The 19,906-nt window shown below is 38.2% G+C and overlaps 1 long non-coding RNA gene across 3 annotated transcripts in view; it reads right to left on the bottom strand.

The window, feature by feature from the left end:
• LOC131382859 (uncharacterized) overlaps positions 1–19,776 on the bottom strand; it is a 51,732-nt gene extending 31,956 nt beyond the window's left edge. For all 3 annotated transcript variants that reach the window (XR_009212446.1, XR_009212445.1, XR_009212447.1), the window contains exons 1-3: positions 19,591–19,776; positions 19,246–19,402; positions 9,730–9,834 (exon numbers count right to left, since the gene is read on the bottom strand). This is a non-coding gene — a long non-coding RNA (uncharacterized LOC131382859). The remainder of the gene's footprint in view (positions 1–9,729; positions 9,835–19,245; positions 19,403–19,590) is intronic.
• Between the last annotated feature and the right edge of the window lie 130 nt (positions 19,777–19,906).

Raw genomic sequence — 19,906 nt, 5'->3', positions numbered from 1 at the left:
AGTCTGGGCTATAGAGACAGCTTTGGGAGTATTCAGCATATACATGGTATTTAAAGCCATGAGTCTCCATGAGATGGCCAAAAGAGTGAGTGTAGATCCAGAAGAAAAATGGTCTGAGGGCTTGCCTTGGAGCACTCCATTGTTAAGGGGACAAAGATGGGGGAAGAGTCAGCAAAGGATCTGAGGAAGAACAGCCAATGAGGTAGAAAGAAAATCAGAAGAGCCTGGGATCCTGGAAGCCAAGCAAAGAGAATTTCTGGGAGAAGGGAGTGATGAACTGTCTCAGATGTGGCTGAGAGGCCCAAGAATGAACCATCAGGTTAAGCAACATGGAAGTCACTGGGGAACTTAACAAGAGCAGTTTTGGCGGAGTGAGCAGGAACAAAAACTTGACTGAAGCAGGTTGAAGGAGAATGAGAGGCAAGAAGTTGGAACAGTAAGGGTAGGTAAGTTTTTCAAGGAGTTTTGATGTGAACTGTAATAGAAATGATCAGTAGCCTGGGCAGAAAGTGGGGTCAAGAGAGGGGGTTGTTATTGATTTTCAGATAAGATGGTGCATTTGCATGCAGATGGAAATGATCCATAAGTGAGGAGTGAACTGCGGGAGTGATGACCTTGAGCAGGTGATGGGATCCAGTGGCCTTAAACAGAAATATGGACAATTCTTCATGAACAAAAAGAGAAGAGTATCTGGGAGAGTAGTTGCTGGCAAGCGGGAGATGTGGTGAGAGGTTGTGAAAGTTCTCTAGTGATTTTCATTTTCTCAGTGACCCAGGAAGCAAAGTCGGCAAGGAGAACGGGAGAGGAAGTACTGGGGTTATGTAAAGGACGTTGCTTTTTCTGTATGTTAGCATCTACCATAAGTGGGACGATGTGACAAGATTTAAATCATTAGTCTGGATGAACTACTGAGCTATTCAAGTTCAGCATGAACTAAAGGAATCACTGGAATGGTTTCTTCTATTTCTTGGCCACACACAGCCATCATGGGCGGCTCTTCCAAGCAGACACAAAGGCAGCTGTCTGCCAGATGCAATCAAAGGCCTTCAGGAAGCACCCACTGGCTTGTCAGTGGGCTTTACAATGGCTCTGGGAGAAATTCATTTCTTGAATCTTTAAGACTTTGAGATATTTATAAAGTATTAAAATGCAGAGCATCCCAGATAGAATTCACATCTTAAGTTAGTACTACCAGGTAATAATTTTACAGGGATTAATTATCAGATAGCTTTCTAACCATTAAAGTCAGCAGAGAACAAAGCCACACAGAAATGGGATGCAGACTTCTGGCTCAAATCATGTGGCAGAGGGGACAAGATTTTATATGTAAGTTTCCCAGAAATCTATTTTTGCTATAAGGAGAAAGGGGTACAAACATAATGGGATAAATGGATACTGAAAGAGGAGGTAAAGGGATGCTTTGGAACCTCACAGTCTTCACTTCTGCATAGGGCTGGCACCATTCCTTGGTGTTAACAGATACGCTATTATCCAATACCTAGGTTTGCACTCAGGTTTTCTCACTTTACAAAAAATAAAAAATAAAAAACCTACAGTGACTTTTAGGTAGCTGTATTGTATGTCTGGTTTGAAATGTCTTAGCAAACCACATACTATCTCAAAATAATCAAACCAGATGGAAAGCAGAAATGACACATATCCTAGAAAAATACCTCTGTGTATTTAACACATACATATCAATCAAAAATACAAGTAAGCATTAGTATCATATAGACCTGTTATAATAAAATGCAGGTTTAATTTGATAGAACTGTGTGTTATTTCAAGACTGGAAATCTCACAGTTGTGAAAAGATGCAGCAAGACCGAAACACTGGTTACTTTAACCCTTAGTCATCTCATCCTAAGTGTTACCATGACTGTAATGCTGAACTGTACATTTGCATATAATATCAGCATGATTTGAACATAACTTCAAGTTTTATTGTTATGCTAAATTTGACTAGTTTTAAAACCTGCTAGCTATTAACGATTGGCAGGGAACTTTAGAACACTTTTCTCCCTAAGAACTGATAATTTGTGTTTTGAACTGTAATTGTCTCCTTTTTTCTTTTATTCCAATTCAAGCTTCGGTGATCTTAATAAGAGTAATTTTATTTTATTTATAAGATCCTAAAATATTTGTTTTTACATAATTTCATAGAATTTTAGCTCCACTTGATATAATATCAAGTGTCTCAGGCCATCAGAATTGAGATTACTACTCTTATTAAATGTAAATTTATCTCACAAATTATTACAAAACAATGTCTTACATTTATTTAACACTTTATAGTTTACAAAGCACATGCCTACATGTGATTTCATTTGCTTGTTCCTTGGAAGGATCCCATTTTACGGATAAAAATCAGAAAGACTGAATCACAGTTAGTAAACAGTGGTGACACTCAGCTTAAGCCTAATTCCTCCAAATCAGTGTCCTTGCATTTTTCATGCTGCACTGACCATGTTCTTGACTGTGTTCCTGACTTGGAGAGTATTAAAATGTCCCCAATCTGACTTGAAGGACAATTTAATGCCAAAATGCTAGTTACACATCTTCCAAATCTGTTAGTGACAGCATGAGGAAAAATTATTCAAACATGAACCTTTCTTCTTTTGAATCATCAGCAGTAGCTTGAGCTCAAATGTGGTTTACAAGTAAAATGTGTCATTAAGTGTAACTCTATTTTAAATGGCTGTAAGTTTACATAATGAAAGAACAAGGCCAAGTTTCTTTGATTCAGCTTAAATCAGTTTTTAAAATTTTGGTTCTGTCCAATTTCATTGAGATATTTTCACAGCTCAACTGAGGTCTCTCTAGGTATCCTAGAGAAAAGCCTTCATCATTTCAGCCCATCATGTTTTATGTGCCATCCACTCCTTCTTATAAGAATATTAATTCAGTGCCCCTTGTAGTGCTATTTCTCTTTCTTCTCTCAGGTAGAACAAAACTTTATGTACAATGAAACTTTGTAAAAGCTGAAGTTTTTTCAAATAGCACCAGGTAAGGGTTCCAAGATGTGGAAGAAATTTTTAGTGTAATACAAGTGGGGTTTCTGAAGAACAGGATATTACTGCAGAATATAAGTTGGTTCCTTTGAGATAAAAGTTTAACCAATGCAAAAGCACAATGTCCATCTTATGAGAAAAGGAATTCTACTCCGAAACTCTTCCACTAGTCTATATCTTTTTCACTGTTAGAGAACAATGCCTGGCACATGGTAGCTGCTTTGTAAATATTCATTGCATAGAAGGAAATTAATTGCATCTTTATTTTTGAGACAGAGTCTCACTCTGTCACCCAGGCTAGAGTACAGTGGTGCCATCTTGGCTCACTACAACCTCTACCTCCTAGGCTCAAGCAATCTTCCCACCTCAGCCTCCCCAGGTGCTGGGATTACAGGCGTGAGCTGCCATGCCCAGCTAATTGCATCTATTTTTGTATTTGAATTTTAACATTGAATCCCCTTCTCAAATTGATTTCAATTATGCAGTGCCACTAGTAGTTTCTCATGAAATAAAATGTAAGAACTATAATAATAGCATTTTTTTCTGTATGATATAGAATTATTATTTCCTTAAATGACTTTCAAAGTCACATTTTTTCTTGCTGATACTGTTGAAGTGAGTCTGAACAGCACTTGTTCAGGATGCACAGTTATTAAGTCTTTAGGTTCCAAGATCATTTGTTGAATTGAAAATCTACAAAATGATTTTTGCTTAGAGATTCTTTGTTGGGAATGTTAAAAGGTAAACTTAGGCAAAACAAAATTTTGAAGAGTTTATTTGGGCAGACAGCAATTCATGAATCAGGCAGCACTAGGCCACAAGTGGTTCGGAGCTTCACTGTAGGGGGACGGGCAAGAGAGAAACTTATAAGGTCCAGAAGCAAGACAAAGAAAATATACTTGAGTGGTTAGTGTGGAAAGTCCCTAGTTAGAGGCTGGTTGGCAATTTCTGATTGGTTAAGCTTAAGTTTTGTTTTACTGTTTACACTGGGCTTTGGTTTGTTTACATAGGAGCCCAAGGCACTGGAGTCACCTCAGCCTAATGGCCTCCCAATTAAATTTTCTTTTTTAACAGAAACATGTAATGGATTATCATGTACCTTGTAAGTGCAGTCAGCCCCCTCTATGTGAGGGTTCCACAGCCACAGATTCAACCAACCTTGGATCTAAAATAAAATGTAAGGCCTGTAATAATAGCATTTTTTTCCTGCATGATGTAGAATTACTATTTCTTGGAAATAATAATTTGGAAAAAATCTAAAATAACAATACAACACTACAAATAATACAAATAAAAACAATATAGTATAACTATTTACATAGAATTTCCATTGTGTTAGGTATTATAAGTAATCTAGAGATGGTTTAAAGTATACGGAAGGATGTTTCTATGCTACATGCAAATACTAGGCCATTTTATATCAAGGACTTGAGCATCCTCAGATTTTGGTATCTGAGGGGGTCCTAGAACCAATCCCCCACAATACCCAAGGATGACTATAATTCCATTTTAAATGATAAATTAAATAATATGGCTCTCACACCCTCTTCCCAGGGATGGCAGAAAACAAACATTTGATCCTGCCACTTAAGAGACATTTCTACAACCCACAGAATGGAAGAAAATATTTGCAAACTATTCATCTGTCAAGGGATTAATAACCAGAATATATAAGGAACTTAAGCAACTCAATAGGGAAAAAGTCAATCCAATTTAAAAATGAGCAAAATATCTGAATAGACATTTCTCAGAAGAACACATGCAAATGGCTGGCAGGTATATGAAAAAACAGTCAACACCACCAATCATCAGGAAAATGCAGCTCAAAACTACAATGAGATATCATCTCACTCCAGTTAAAATGGCCTTTACAAAAAAGGCAGGGAATAACAGATGCTGGTGAGGATGTGGAGAAAGGTTGGTGGGAATGCAAATTAGTACAGCCACTATGGAGAACAGTATGGTAGTTCCACAAAAAATTAAAAATAGAAGTACCATATGATCCAGCAATCCCACTGCTGGGTATATGTCCAGAAGAAAGGAAATCAGTATATCGAAGAGAATCTGTTCTTCCATGTTTATTGCAGCACTATTCACAATAGCGAAGATATGGAATCAACATAAGTGTCCATCAGCAGATGAATGGATAAAGAAAATGTGGTATATAGACACAATTTTTAGCCACAGAAAATAATGAAATACTGTCATTTGCAATGACACAGATGAAACTGGAGGACAATATTTTAAGTGAAATAAGCCAGGTACAGAGAGACAAATACTGCATGTTCTCACTCATTTGTGGGAGCTGGAAAAAAAAACTGAATTCATGGAAATATAAAGTAGAATGATGGATACTAGACACTGAGAAGGGTAGTCGGTAAAGGATATACGAAGTGGAATCGTTAATGGATACAAAAATACAATTAGATAGAATGAATAAGACCTAGTATTCAGTAGCACAATAAATAGGATGACTATAGTTAGCAATAAATTATTGCATATTTTTAATAACCAAAAGAGTGGAATTATAATGTTCCCAATACAAAAAAATGATAAATGCTTGAGGTGACAGGTACTCCAATTACCCTGACTTGATCATTACACATTGTATGCCTGTATCAAAACGTCACATGTACCCCATAAATATATACAACTATTATGTACTCATAACAATTTTTAAATGTTTTAAAAAGACGTTTCTTTCCATTTTAGGCATTTATTATATTTTATTTTTTTAATTTTATTTATTTATTTTTGCAATGAGGTCATTCCATCACCCAGGCTAGAGTGCAGTGGCACGACCACGGCTCACTGAAGCCTAGAACTCCCAGGCTCAAGTGACCCTCCCACCTCAGCCTCCCAAGTAGCTGCAACTACCATGGTATGCGCCACTACACCCAGCTAATATTTTTTTTAAGAGATGGGGTCTCACTATGTTGCCCAGGGTGATCTTGAACTCCTAATTCCTCCCTGGATCGAACACAATGTTGCTTGGGTAGTTGGTCTCTGGGTATCTGGGCTGATGGCCCCTAGAGTGTGGTTGGCTCTGCTGCTGCCTCTGACTTGGAGGCCTCTGCATTCTTCCCCTACTGCTGCGGTCTGACCCCAAGCATTTCCCACCCAGACCACTCTGTTTCTGAATGAATGAATGAATTCTGAATGAATCTCAGGGTTAAACCTTCCCTCTGCTCCACCAGCTCTTTCCACTCCTTCCAAACGTATCTTTTCCGAGTTGGGTTCCTGTTCCATCATTTATCAGCTAGACAGGACAGGGGAGGAGAGGACGTTGGTGATGGGGAGTATGAGGGTGGGCAGTGGGGTGGGGTGTCACTGTCATGGTGAGATGTCACCATAATTCTAATAAAATAATATAACCTGGTAGAATATTAAGTGTCACTCTGTTATTTATTCTATTAGAAAAATAATGTATTATAAACAAGTTAGAATAGAAAAAAGAAAAGACAATCATTCCACTATCCTAACCCAATTTCTATTAACATATTGGTATACATTTCTTCTACTGTTTTCCCCATTCATAATAATTTAAGTTGTAAAACACAATTTTTAAAAAAATTTACTGTTTCTTCTACTGGGGAATTTACCAAGTTCCAAATATATGTAAATCATGTGCTAAGCACCATGGAGATATGAAAGATAAATCAGATACACTTCTTATCCTCCAGAAACTTTCAACCTAGAGGGAGAAAAAGACTTTTACATAAATATGTAAAAGGTAGCAAGTGATAAAGGCCATAACAGAGATAGAGAAAAATGGCTCTACGGAATCACACGTCTGTAGTGTCACCTTAAAACAACTGGGAATCACATGCCAGCATGTTAAGTCATCAATAATGTAAGTACTGAATGCCAAGTCATTAATAGCAATATTTTCTGTTTTATTTTTCCCATTCAACATCAATTTTCTTTTTTTTATAATGTTTTTATTTATTTTTTATTATTATACTTTAGGTTTTAGTGTACATGTGCACAATGTGCAGGTTTGTTACATATGTATCCATGTGCCATGTTGATTTCCTGCACCCATTAACTCGTCATTTAGCATTAGGTATATCTCCTAATGTTGTCCCTCCCCCCTCCCCCCACCCCACAACAGTCCCCAGAGTGTGATGTTCCCCTTCCTGTGTCCATGAGTTCTCATTGTTCAATTCCCACCTATGAGTGAGAACATGCAGTGTTTGGTTTTTTGTCCTTGCGATAGTTTACCGAGAATGATGTTTTCCAGTTTCATCCATGTCCCTACAAAGGACATGAACTCATCATTTTTTATGGCTGCATAGTATTCCATGGTGTATATGTGCCACATTTTCTTAATCCAGTCTATTGTTGCTGGACATTTGGGTTGGTTCCAAGTCTTTGCTATTGTGAATAGTGCTGCAATAAACATACGTGTGCATGTGTCTTTATAGCAGCATGATTTATAGTCCTTTGGGTATATACCCAGTAATGGGATGGCTGGGTCAAATGGTATTTCTAGTTCTAGATCCCTGAGGAATCGCCACACTGACTTCCACAATGGTTGAACTAGTTTACAGTCCCACCAACAGTGTAAAAGTGTTCCTATTTCTCCACATCCTCTCCAGCACCTGTTGTTTCCTGACTTTTGAATGATGGCCATTCTAACTGGTGTGAGATGGTATCTCATTGTGGTTTTGATTTGCATTTCTCTGATGGCCAGTGATGATGAGCATTTTCTCATGTGTTTTTTGGCTGCATAAATGTCTTCTTTTGAGAAGTGTCTGTTCATGTCCTTCGCCCACTTTTTGATGGGGTTGTTTTTTTCTTGTAAATTTGTTTGAATTCATTGTAGATTCTGGATATTAGCCCTTTGTCAGATGAGTAGGTTGCAAACATTTTCTCCCATTCTGTAGGTTGCCTGTTCACTCTGATGGTAGTTTCTTTTGCTGTGCAGAAGCTCTTTAGTTTAATTAGATCCCATTTGTCAATTTTGGCTTTTGTTGCCATTGCTTTTGGTGTTTTAGACATGAAGTCCTTGCCCACGCCTATGTCCTGAATGGTATTGCCTAGGTTTTCTTGTAGGATTTTAATGGTTTTAGGTCTAACATTTAAGTCTTCAATCCATCTTGAATTAATTTTTGTATAAGGTGTAAGGAAGGGATCCAGTTTCAGCTTTCTACCTATGGCTAGCCAATTTTCCCAGCACCATTTATTAAATAGGGAATCTTTTCCCCATTTCTTGTTTTGGTCAGGTTTGTCAAAGATCAGATAGTTGTAGCTATGCGGCATCATTTCTGAGGGCCCTGTTCTGTTCCATTGATCTATGTCTCTGTTGTGGTACCAGTACCTAGGTATTACAAGTTTTATTTATTTATTAAACCAAGTCATTTGAAACCTTCAAAATGTGAAAAATTTCCTGATTCACACTGTAATGCTCTATTGCTTTTAGATGCCATTTTCTAAGCTTATAATATATTCATACACTTCTACTCAGATGACTTAGTGTGGCTGATGTAAAAGATATTAAGAAATCCTATGTTGTGGCATGCAGTAAAACTGCATAACAGTTCTGTATATCTCGTATAAACCCAAATCACCTTCTGTCAGAAACTGCTCTGTCCAAAGTATTTCTATTCTTCCCATACTCTAAAAAGAGATTCAATGGCTCTAAAATCTCTTTTTCAAAGCATGATCTTTTTGTTCTTTCATGGGAATGTGTGAGGGTGCCCTATAGTTTTCAAACTAAATAGCATTTGCAATCACTTTGTGTGGTTCTAAATTATATCTAATATGTTTGATCTTGGACTAGAGAAATATTTCATCATGTTTACCAATTTTTTATGCAAAATGGTAAAACTGCTGGATGTGGCTCATAAATATTTTATTAGGTTTTATATATGTATTAAACTAGACAGGTGTCTTATTTTCATGAATTTATTACAACAATTTAAGTAGTATTAATAATACAAATTTGCATTTAAATAATTCTTTTCTCCTGGGAACTGAGTGCTTTTGCACATCAATTAACGCTGGATGGCAGTGTCATTATTCCCAACTTTATTTTATTATTCCATCTTTATGATGTGCTGCTTTGGGTTTTTGTTTCTAGCCTTATGTTAAATTACTTGGCTGGCTATTATCAGGCCTCACATTTGCCTCCCAAACCAGCCTTTTTGGAGGATTAATTGTATAAAAGAATGATACAGAACTCTATGTCACATAGTAGAAACTCTATGATAATTGAAAGTTCTGCTTTCACCAGATATAGATTAAAAGTCCTTACATGGCTTCACTTTTTTTTGAGACAGAGTCTCGATTTGTCACCCAGGCTGGAATGCAGTGGTAAGATCTCAGCTCACTGCAACCTCTGCCTCCTGGTTTCAGCAATTCTTCTGCCTCAGCCTCCTGAGTAGCTGGGATTATAGGCGTCTGCCACCACACCTGGCTAATTTTTGTATTTTTAGTAGAGACTGGGTTTCACCATGTTGGCCAGGCTGGTCTTGAATTCCTGACCTCAGGTGATCCACCCGCCTTGGCCTCTCAAAGTGCTGGGATTACAGGTGTGAGCCACTGTGCCCAGCCTATAGCTTCACTTTCAATCAATCAAAATCTTATCTATACCACTAAATTACATACTATTAAAAATTGCCAAAAGTTATTTTTCTACCATTAACAAGTTTTCCTTTCTAACCACTAAATACCTCATATAAAGAAGTTGTTTACACACTAAATAAAATAGTACCTTTAAAAGTGTTGTCCTCGGAGACTAAATGGTTGTTGGCATTTCTCTTCTCTGAAAGTGGGCATGCTTGAGATTTACAGATGGGCTTTATAGGTCTGTAAATTCCTAGAAGTTCCCAACAGGGAAAGAACAAAAGACAAGAGAGGTTGTCACCATAGCTGGCGCCAGACATGTGAATCTGCCCTTCTTGGGGTATCTGCCTAGGCCCCTGATCCAGTTTTGTTTTGAGGATCCAATCTGGCCCAGAGATTGAATCCGTCTGGTTACAGGTTGAAGCTTCTTAGAGAATTGAGTGGAATTCAGGGTCACTTCTCTGATCCTCTTTTCATACTTACCTTTTTTATTTAAAACACGATTTTGTTATGCCTGCTTACTTACAATAATTTCCTTCTCTTTGAAATAATTTCCAAAAGGATTAGGAAACCCTATGAAATGGTTCATCTGTGGCCTTTGTTTGTTACCATTAATATTTAAAACAAATATTAACAAACATAATTCTTCTGTTTTAGAAGAAAAGCTATGTGAAAAAGAATAAACAGAGAGAAGATCAGGCCTCTGGTTTTTGACAATATAGTTACTGTATGCACATTTCTGCCAACCCCAAGATGGTGAATTACTGTAACTTAGCTCTGCCAACTGCCTGGTTTATACAATCTAGACTGTTGCATATTTCATGAGTTTGCTTTTGAAGCCAATATCTTTTTTTTTTTTTTTTTTTTTGAGATGGAGTCTCGTTCTGTTGCCCAGGCTGAAGTGCAGTGGCACGATCTGCAAGCTCCGCCTCTCGGGTTCACACCATTCTCCTGCCTCAGCCTCCCGAGCAGCTGGGACTACAGGAGCCCGCCACCACGCCCCACTAATTTTTTGTATTTTTAGTAGAGACGGGGTTTCACAGTGTTAGCCAGTATGGTCTTGTTCTCCTGACCTCGTGATCTGCTAGCTATTCCAGGGAAGTCCCAAACTACTGGAAATTTTAGCATGCATCAAATTCTTATAATGTATAAGCAAGTTTCATTTAAAATACCTTGTGTATTCTGTATTCCATCTATTTAAAACAGGCAAATATATAGAAAAATGAAACTACATTTTAGCTACTTCATGTGTTCATAGGATAGTTCAACTATTTCTTCAGACTAGGGAATTTTGATGATTCAAATTAATTTCCATTAAACAATTAAACTAGAATTCAAATAATTTTTATGAATTGTGAACCATGTGCAGGGCACTGTTGGGGCATACAAGAGATATGCAATTATGCTACCAAGAACTAGATGCTAGGCATTTTAAAAAACATAATCTCTAAAAGTCAAAATCATCTTGGTAACTATGAGTTATTTTCCCAGTTTTATAGACAAGTAAACTGAGGCTCAGAAGAGATAATTATCTGAATACACATATAGCCTATTAAATGTAAAACCATTATTCAAATCCAGCTGCTAATTCCAAAGCTACCACTCTTTGAACTGCCTTCATAATTCTCTGTCTTCTTAAATTTCGGGGTCACTTTTTAAAATTTTGGTGTTGTGTGTGTGGTTTTTTGTTTTGTTTTTGTTTTTGTTTTTTTTTAGACTGAGTCTCGCTCTGTCGCCAGGCTGGAGTACAGTGGCATGATCTCAGCTCACTGCAACCTCCACCTCCCAGTTTCAAGCAATTCTCCTGCCTCGGCCTCCCGAGTAGCTGGGACTACAGGCATATGCCCCCATGCCCAACTAATTTTGTATTTTTAATACAGACAGGGTTTCACCATGTTGGCCAGGATGGTCTCAATCTCTTGACCTCGTGATCCACCCACGTCGGCCTCCCAAAGTGCTGAGATTACAGGTGTGAGCCACTGCGACCGGCCGTGTGTGTGTGTTTTTTAATTTTGTTTTGTTTGTTTATTTGCTTGCTTTTTGAGACAGGGTCTTGCTCTGTCGCCCTTGCTGGAGTGCAGTTATGTGATCACAGCTCACTACAGCCTCGACCTCCCAGGCTCAAGGGATCCTCCCACCTCAGCTTCCCGAGTAGCTGAGACTACAGGCGCCAAGTCGCCATGATGGCCCATTTGTAGAGACAGGGTTTTGCCATGTTACCCAAGCTGGTCTCAAACTTTTGGGCTCAAGCAAACGGCCTACCTCAGCCTCCTAAAGTGCTGGGGTCACAGGCATGAGCCACCACGCCCAGCCTGTGTGTCATTTCTTTTAGGAGCTGTGAAGCCTTTTGGTGAAAGTTTATTGTCCAATGATTAAATTGTTACATGACTTCTTTAGGGAGCTTCTCCCTGAATTTAACATTAACAGTATTTGGACACTGCATTTTTTAGATGGTGGAACTTGCAAAACAATAATACGAAAGTTAAGGCCCTTTGCTTTGAGATGTTGTTTCCAGTTTTCTATCTAACAAAAATATAGACCTGTTGAGTGCATAACCTGTTTGGTTATTTTGAACAAATTAAGTAATTGAATCAATTTATAAAGTAAAAAACACACCTATTAGAATGGCTAGAACTCCCCACCCAACCCTACAAAAAAATGATAGTATTAAATGTTAGTACAGATATGAAGCAACAGGAACTGTCATTCATTGCTAGTGAGATTGCAAAATGGTGCAGCCACTTTGGAAGACAGTTTGGAATTTTTCTTACAAACCTAAACATAGTCTTACCATATGATCCTAGGTATTTACCCAAATGAGTTGAAAATATGGGCACACAAAAAACTCCACGCCAATGTTTACATATGTTTAGACATAATTTGCCAAAACTGGAAGAAACCAAGATGTCCTTAAAATGGTAAATGGATAAATGAACTGTGGTACATCCAGTAATAAAAAGATATGGGCTATTAAGACTCAAAAAGACATGAAGGTTACAACTGATACCACAGAAACAGAAAAGATCATAAGACACTACTATGAACAATTATATGGCCACAAATTGGGTAACCTAAAAGAAATAAATAAACAACTAGAAACAGACAACCTACCAAAACTAAATCACAAGTAATAGAAAATCTGAACAGACCAACAATGGTGAGGAGAATGAACAGTAATAAAAAGACTCAACGAGAAAAGTAAAGGACCAAATGGCTTCACTGGTGAGTTCTACCAAATATTTAAAGCTTCAATCTTTAACTTTTAATTTAACGTCAGTCTTTCTCAAACTCTTCCAGAAAGCGGAAGGGGACAGAACACTTCCAAACACGTTTTATGGGCCCAGAATTATCCTCATACCAAAGCCAGATAAGGACACCACAAAAAAAGAAAATTACAGGCCAATATCCCGGATGAATATAGACGCAAAAATCCTCAATAAAATACTAGCAAACTGAATTCAACAACACATTAAAGATATCATACACCATGATCAAGGGGGATTTATCCCTGGGATGCAAGGATAGTTCAATGTATACAAATAAATAAATATGATACACCACACCGACAGAATGAAATACAAACACCATATGATGATCATCTCAGTAACTGCAGAAAAACATTTTACAAAATTCAACATCCTTTCATGATAAAAACTCTCAAAAGGAATGTTCCTCAACACAATAAAGGCCATATATCACAAGACCACAGCTAAAATCATACTCAATGGTGAAGGCTGAAAGCTGACTGGGCACAGTGGCTCATGCCTGTAATTCCAACACTTTGGGAAGCCGATGTGGGAAGATCACTTGAGGCCAGGAGTTTGAGACCAGCCTGGCCAACACAGTGAGCAGTGAGACCTGTCTCTAAAAAAATGTAAAAATTAGCGGGGTGTGGCAGCACACAGCTATAGTTGCAGTTACTCAGGAGGCTGAGAGGAGGATTACTTGAGCCCAGAGTTCAAAGCTACAGTGAGCTATGATCATGCCACTGCATACTAGACTGGGCAATACAGCAAAGACCTCGTCTCAAAAACACAAAGAAAAAGAAAAAGGAAACGCTGAAGTCAGGAACAAGACAAGAGTATCTTGTCTTCTATTTAAGACAGTACTGAAAGTCCTCGCTGGGGCAGAAAAAGAAATAAAAGGCTTCCAAATCAGATAGGAAGAAATAAAATTGTATGCTTGCAGAAGACATGATCTTATATATAAAAACTCTGTATACTCCACCAAAAATTATTAGAACTAATAAGTACATTCAGTAAAATTAAAGGATATAATATCAACATGTGAAAATCAGTTGTATTTCTGTATATGAAAAACAACCTATCTGAAATGAAGTAGCAATCTCATTGACAACAGCATCAAAACAATAAAACATTTAGCAATTCATTTAACCAAGAACATGAAAGACCTATACACTAAAAGTATAAAACATTGATGAAATAAATTGAAGAAGACACAAATAAATGAAAATATGTCCTACGTTCATGATTTGGAAGAATTAATATTGTTAAAATGTCTATACTACCAAGAGTAATCTATAAACTCAATGCATTTTCTATCAAAATTCCAATGGCATTTTTCACAAAAATAGAAAAAAATCCTAAAATTTGCATGGAACTACAAAAGGCCCCAAATAGGTCAGGTGCTGTGGCTCATGCCTGTAATCCCTCCTAGCACTTTGGGAGGCCGAGGTGTGTGGATCACTTGTGGTCAGGAGTTCGAGACCAGCCTGGCCAACGTGGGGAAACCATGTCTCTACTAAAAATACAAAACTTAGCCAGGCATGGTGGTGGGCACCTGTAATCCCAGCTACTTGGGAGGCTAGGGCAGGAGAATCACTCCAACTCTGGAGGCAGAGTTTGCAGTGAGCGGAGACTGCACCATTGCACTCCAGCCTAGTCAACAGAGCGAGACTCCATCTCAAAAGAAAAAAACAAACAAAACAAAACAAAACAAAATAAAAACCCCAAATAGCCAAAGCAATCTTGAGAAAGAAGAACAAAGCTAGGGGCATCACGTTTCCTGATTTCATGCTGTATTGCAAACCTGCAGTAATCAGAACAATGGTACCAGCATAAAATCACACGTATAGACCAATGAAACAGAATAGCCCAGAAATGAGTCCATGTGTTTATAATCAAGTAATTTTTGACGACAGCACCAAAAATATACAATAGAGGAAAGATAGTACCTTTAATAAATTATTTTGGGAAGACTGATTATTGGACCCTTATCTTATACCATTCACAAAAATTAACTCCAAATGGATTAATGACTTAAATGAAACCATAAAACTACTAGAAGAGAATGTAAGAAAAAGCATTCTTGACATTGGTCTTGGCCATGACTTTTTGGATATGATACCAAAAGCAAAAACAAACAAGTGGGATTCCATCAAACTTAAAGGCTTCTGCACAGCAAAGGAAACAATCAACAAAATGAAAAGGCAACTTATGGAATGGGAGAAAATATTTGCAAACCATATCTCTGATAAGGGGTTAATATCCAAAATATGTAAGAAACTCATATAACTCAATAGCAACAAATAAATAAATAATAGGTGAAGGACCTCAATAGACATTTTTCCAAAGACATACAAATGGCTAACAAATATATGAAAAGGTGTTCACCATTACTGTCATCAAGGAAATGCAAATCAAAACTATAATGAGATAATCACCTCACACCTGTTAGAATGGCTACTCTCAAAAAGACTAGAGATAACAAGTATTGGCCAGAATGTGAAGAAAAGGGAGCCCCTGTGCATTGTTGGTGAGAGTGTACGCTGGTATAGCCATTGTGGAAAACGGTATGGAGGTTCCTTGAAAAATTAAAAATATAATTACCATATGATCCAGCAAGCCCACTTCTAGGCATACATTGAAGGAAATAAAATCAGTATCTCAAAGAGATGTCTGCACTCCCATGTTCACTGCAGCAATATTAACAACAGCTAAGACAGGGGAACAATGTAAGTGTCCACTGAGGAAAGAATGGATAAAGAAAATGTGGCATATGTACACAATGAAATATTATCCAGCCACAAAAGAAGGAAATTCTTTCATTTGTAACATGAATAAAAATGGAGGGCTTACACTAAGTGAAATAAGTCAGAAAGAGATAGACAAATGTTGTATGATCTCACTTATGCATGGAAGCTAAAAAAGTTGAACTCATAGAAACAGAGAATACAGTTACCAGGGGCTGAAGGGTGGGGAAACTGGGGAGAAGGTAGTCAAAGGGGACAAACTTCCAGTTATAATATGAATAAGCTCTGGGGATCCAATGTAGGGAGTAGTGACTCTAGCTAGCCATATTGTATTTTATAACTGAATTTGCTAAGAGAGTAGATCTTACATATTCTCACTATACACATAAAAATGGTAACTATCTGAGGTGATGGATGTGTCAACTAATTTGATGGTGGTAATCATTTCACAATATATACATATATCACATTAAAAAAAGAAAAGGCATGGAAGAAACTTAAATGCATACTGCTTAGTGAAAGAAGCCAATTTGAAAAGGCAATACATCATATAATGCCAACAATAGGATATTTTGGAAAAGGCAAAACTGTGAAGACAGTAAAAAGATCAGTGGTTGCCAGGGGTGTGGGAGGAGGATAGACAGAGGGATGAAGAACTGGAACACAGTAGATTGAGATTGTTCTGTATGATACTGTAATGGTGGATACATGACATTATACATTTGGCAAAACCTGCAGAATCTACAACATGAAGAGTGAACCATAAACTACAGACCTTTGTTAATAATGATGGATCAATTTGAGTTGTCCCTTTGTGACATACCACACAAATGCAAGGTGTTAATAATGAGGGAAACTATCTGCTCAGTCATCTGTAAACTTAAACTGCTCTTTAAAAGACTCCATTAATTTTTTAAAAATCAAAAGAAATGTAAAAACAATCAGTGAGGTTGGTTGTCAAACTGGTCAGTGAAAAAGTTAATGCAACAATTAATGAGAGGAATGTGGGTTCAGAAACCAGTCGTGACCAGAACTGTCTGCTATGAGAACGTATCAGAAGCAGCTGTAGTCTTCATGCAATTAGTAATAACAGTTGAAATAAAGTCTACACTGATGTATATCATGGGCAGATTTATAGATAAGGAAGATAATGCTACTTATTGTTATGTGAGTACTTGTTTTTTTGTTTTTTGCTTTAGACAGAGTCTCACTCTATTGCCCAGGCTGGAGTGCAGTGGTGTGATCTTGGCTGATCGCAACCTCTGCCTCCCGGGTTCAAGCTATTCCTGTCCCTCAGCCTCCAGAGTAGCTGGATTACAGGCATGCACCACCATACCGGGCTAATTTTTGTATTTTTAGTAGAAATAGAGTTTCACCATGTTGGCTAGAACTCCTGACCTTAGGTGATCCGCCCACTTCGGCCTCCCAATATATGAGTACTTTTAAAACCAGTGACTCCCTCAGATCTTGTTTTATTTTCACAAAACTTATTCTATCTGAACTTTGAAGTCTCATTAAGGTTTTATCTAACTGGTAAAAGTAGACTAGGATGCCTATAGAGAAATAAAGGTAAAAATAATTATGTCAATCTAACGCTAGCCAGAGTTTTTACAGAGGAGACAGACTGCCTTGTATTTTGTTATTTATGCTTCTTACCCTTTTCATTCTACACGTATGTGCAAATTAGCTCCTTGCTTCATATTAACTTTCAAAATAGCGCTCGGAAGCTTTCAATCTGACCTTTCTGTGGCCAGCAGGAGGAGACCAGGGAGCTTAAGGCATTCCCATATCCTGGGTTCTGTGTCTAGAATTCTTGTTTTGAATTTTATAAAGCTACTATTCATACATCCAGGATAAGAAATTAAAATGCAGTAAGATACTCATTATAAATAACGCTTTCAATCCTAGATAGGTTATAGTGAGGGGACTGGGTTTTTTTCCAATCTTCACTTTCTATAGAACACAGACTCAAAGAAAACACAGACTCTGTCAAAGGCTAGAACTCAAATCTTATGAAAACTAATTCAGTGCTCTTTTCATAAAAATGTTCAATCTTTATATGATCTACATGCCTTACAGGTATCCTATCCTGAAGGTAAGGAGTGGGTGTGTAATAGGTGACAATACATCTAGGTTACTGATAACACTGCCTGACACAAAGTATACTCTATGTGAGGCGCCAGTAAGCTTCTTCTGTAGAGCCATAGAGTAAACATTTTAGGCTTTGTGGGCCATAAGGTTTCTGTTGTAACTAATCAAAGCTGCGTTGGCAGCATGAAAGCAGCCATAAAAATGAACGTGACCGGGTTCCAATAAAACTTTATGGACACTGAATTTGAATTTATACAATGTTCTTGTATAAAAGAAGAAATATTTTCTATTACATATAAAAGAAGAAATATTCTTCTTCTGATTTTTTTTCAACCATAAAAAATGTAAAAATGGGTGTACAAAAACAGGCAGTGGGCTGGGGTTTTGGGGCATAGTTTGCTTTATATAATTAGTAGACATTATGATGATGTTTATACTATCTTTCTAGAAATTATTTGTAATGGTTGCTTAAACATAGAGTCTGTTTCTATGTTTTTTATTTTTAATGGCTGCTTAAACTGGTAGGAGAGGGAGGATTCAAACCCAGCTTGTGTGACATCAAGGCCCATGCTCTTTCATAAACAAGACTGGATGTTCTATAATTTACTTAGTCCCCTGTAGTTAGAATTTAGGCTATTTCCAATATTCATTATTATAACTCACCCTCCAGTGAATATCTGTGTAGTTAAGTCTTTATGCACACATAGTATTATACCCACGCCTTAAAATGTATTTAGTGGTAGCTATCAAAACGGCTGGCAGGGGCGTGTGCGCACCTGTAATCCCAGCTACTGGGGAGGCTGAGGCAGGAGAATCGCTTGAACCTGGGGGGTGGAAGTTGCAGTGCGCCCAGATCGCGCCATTACACTCCAGCTTGGGCAACAAGAGCGAAACACTGTCTCAAAAAAAAAAAAAAAAACAGGCTGGCAGAGCATCTAGAAAGAAACAGACTCTAAAGAAGTAATCTCAAAAAGTAATCTTTTATGGTTATAGGAAAGTTCAGACATATTAGAAAAGGAGTTTTATAAATACAATATATATACATAGCACTTATGTCCCAAACACCATTTTAAGACCTTTATATATAATTACACCATTTAGTCCTCAAAACAATACTATGAAGTGCAGGTACAATTATCATAATTATCATCATCATCCTCATCATCATCATCATCCTCATGTTCCAAAAAGGAAACTGAGGAACAGAAGGGCTAGGTAACTTCTCCAAGGTCACACAGTAAACTGGTAGGAGAGGGAGGATTCAACCCCGGCTTGTGTCACATCAAGGCCCATGCTCTTTCATACCAGGCTGTACCATCTCTTCAAGCAGAGGCTTGACCAGTGTGCACCTCCAGGTACTCTTTATAATGTACCTTCACACAATCGGTGGTGGTCTTTTTTATACTGAGATCACATTTCACATGCACGAACGATCTCATACTGTAATAACTGGTGCCAATTTTAGCCCATAATGGGACACTTTTGGTGGAAACTGGGTACCCATCTAACCTTCCTCTATTGTCCTACAAGACACCCCCCCACCAAGGCCAATTCTTCGTTAACTTCCCCTGCTTTTCTTACCCAAAATAGTTGTCCAGTAAACACTAAAATTGATTGGAGCATACTCTCATGTCTTATTTTCCAACGTATGGCCCCAAATCTACATTCAGGTGGTGCTTTGCCTACGATGGAGGGCCTTCTACCGCCTGGGATTGCTAGTTTCGGTTAAGTACACCTCCTTGAAAACAAAAACAGTGGCACGTGTCAGAAGTCCCTCCCGCGCGGCCTCTTCCCCCTCTTCTTCCACAGCAGGAGGCCTGACCCCCGCGTCCTACACCCGTGTGGCCCAAACGTTCAGCCTCCCCCGCCAGACTCGGACGGGAACTCGCGCGCTCTCCGGTCTATTCCCTGTTTGTGCTGAGTTACCGGCGAATCTCCCAAAAAGGAGATATGCGAGTCGGTCGTCCAACTTTGAGGGGAAACGAGGATTCTCTTTCTCATTTTCTCTCCTGATTTCTCTCCCTACCCGTACCGCACTTCTCGAATTATCCCCGTGGGGAGGAACGACGAATGCCGCCGGTCCCACGAAACTAAACTGCCGCCCCCCGCCCCATGCCCAAACAAGGATAGAATCTTGTAGCGAGGGAACAAGAAAATAAATAAGCGGGCGTTTCAAACTGAGTCCTCGGGTGTGCAGACCCACCGCGGAGTCGCGGGAGCGGGGCGGGCAATCCTGGTCGCG

Source organism: Hylobates moloch, unplaced genomic scaffold, assembly GCF_009828535.3.
Source record: "Hylobates moloch isolate HMO894 unplaced genomic scaffold, HMol_V3 SCAFFOLD_2, whole genome shotgun sequence".
Lineage (NCBI taxonomy): Eukaryota > Metazoa > Chordata > Mammalia > Primates > Hylobatidae > Hylobates > Hylobates moloch.
Note: the sequence above shows the minus strand (reverse complement) of the source record. Positions and strands in the feature narration are given on the sequence as shown.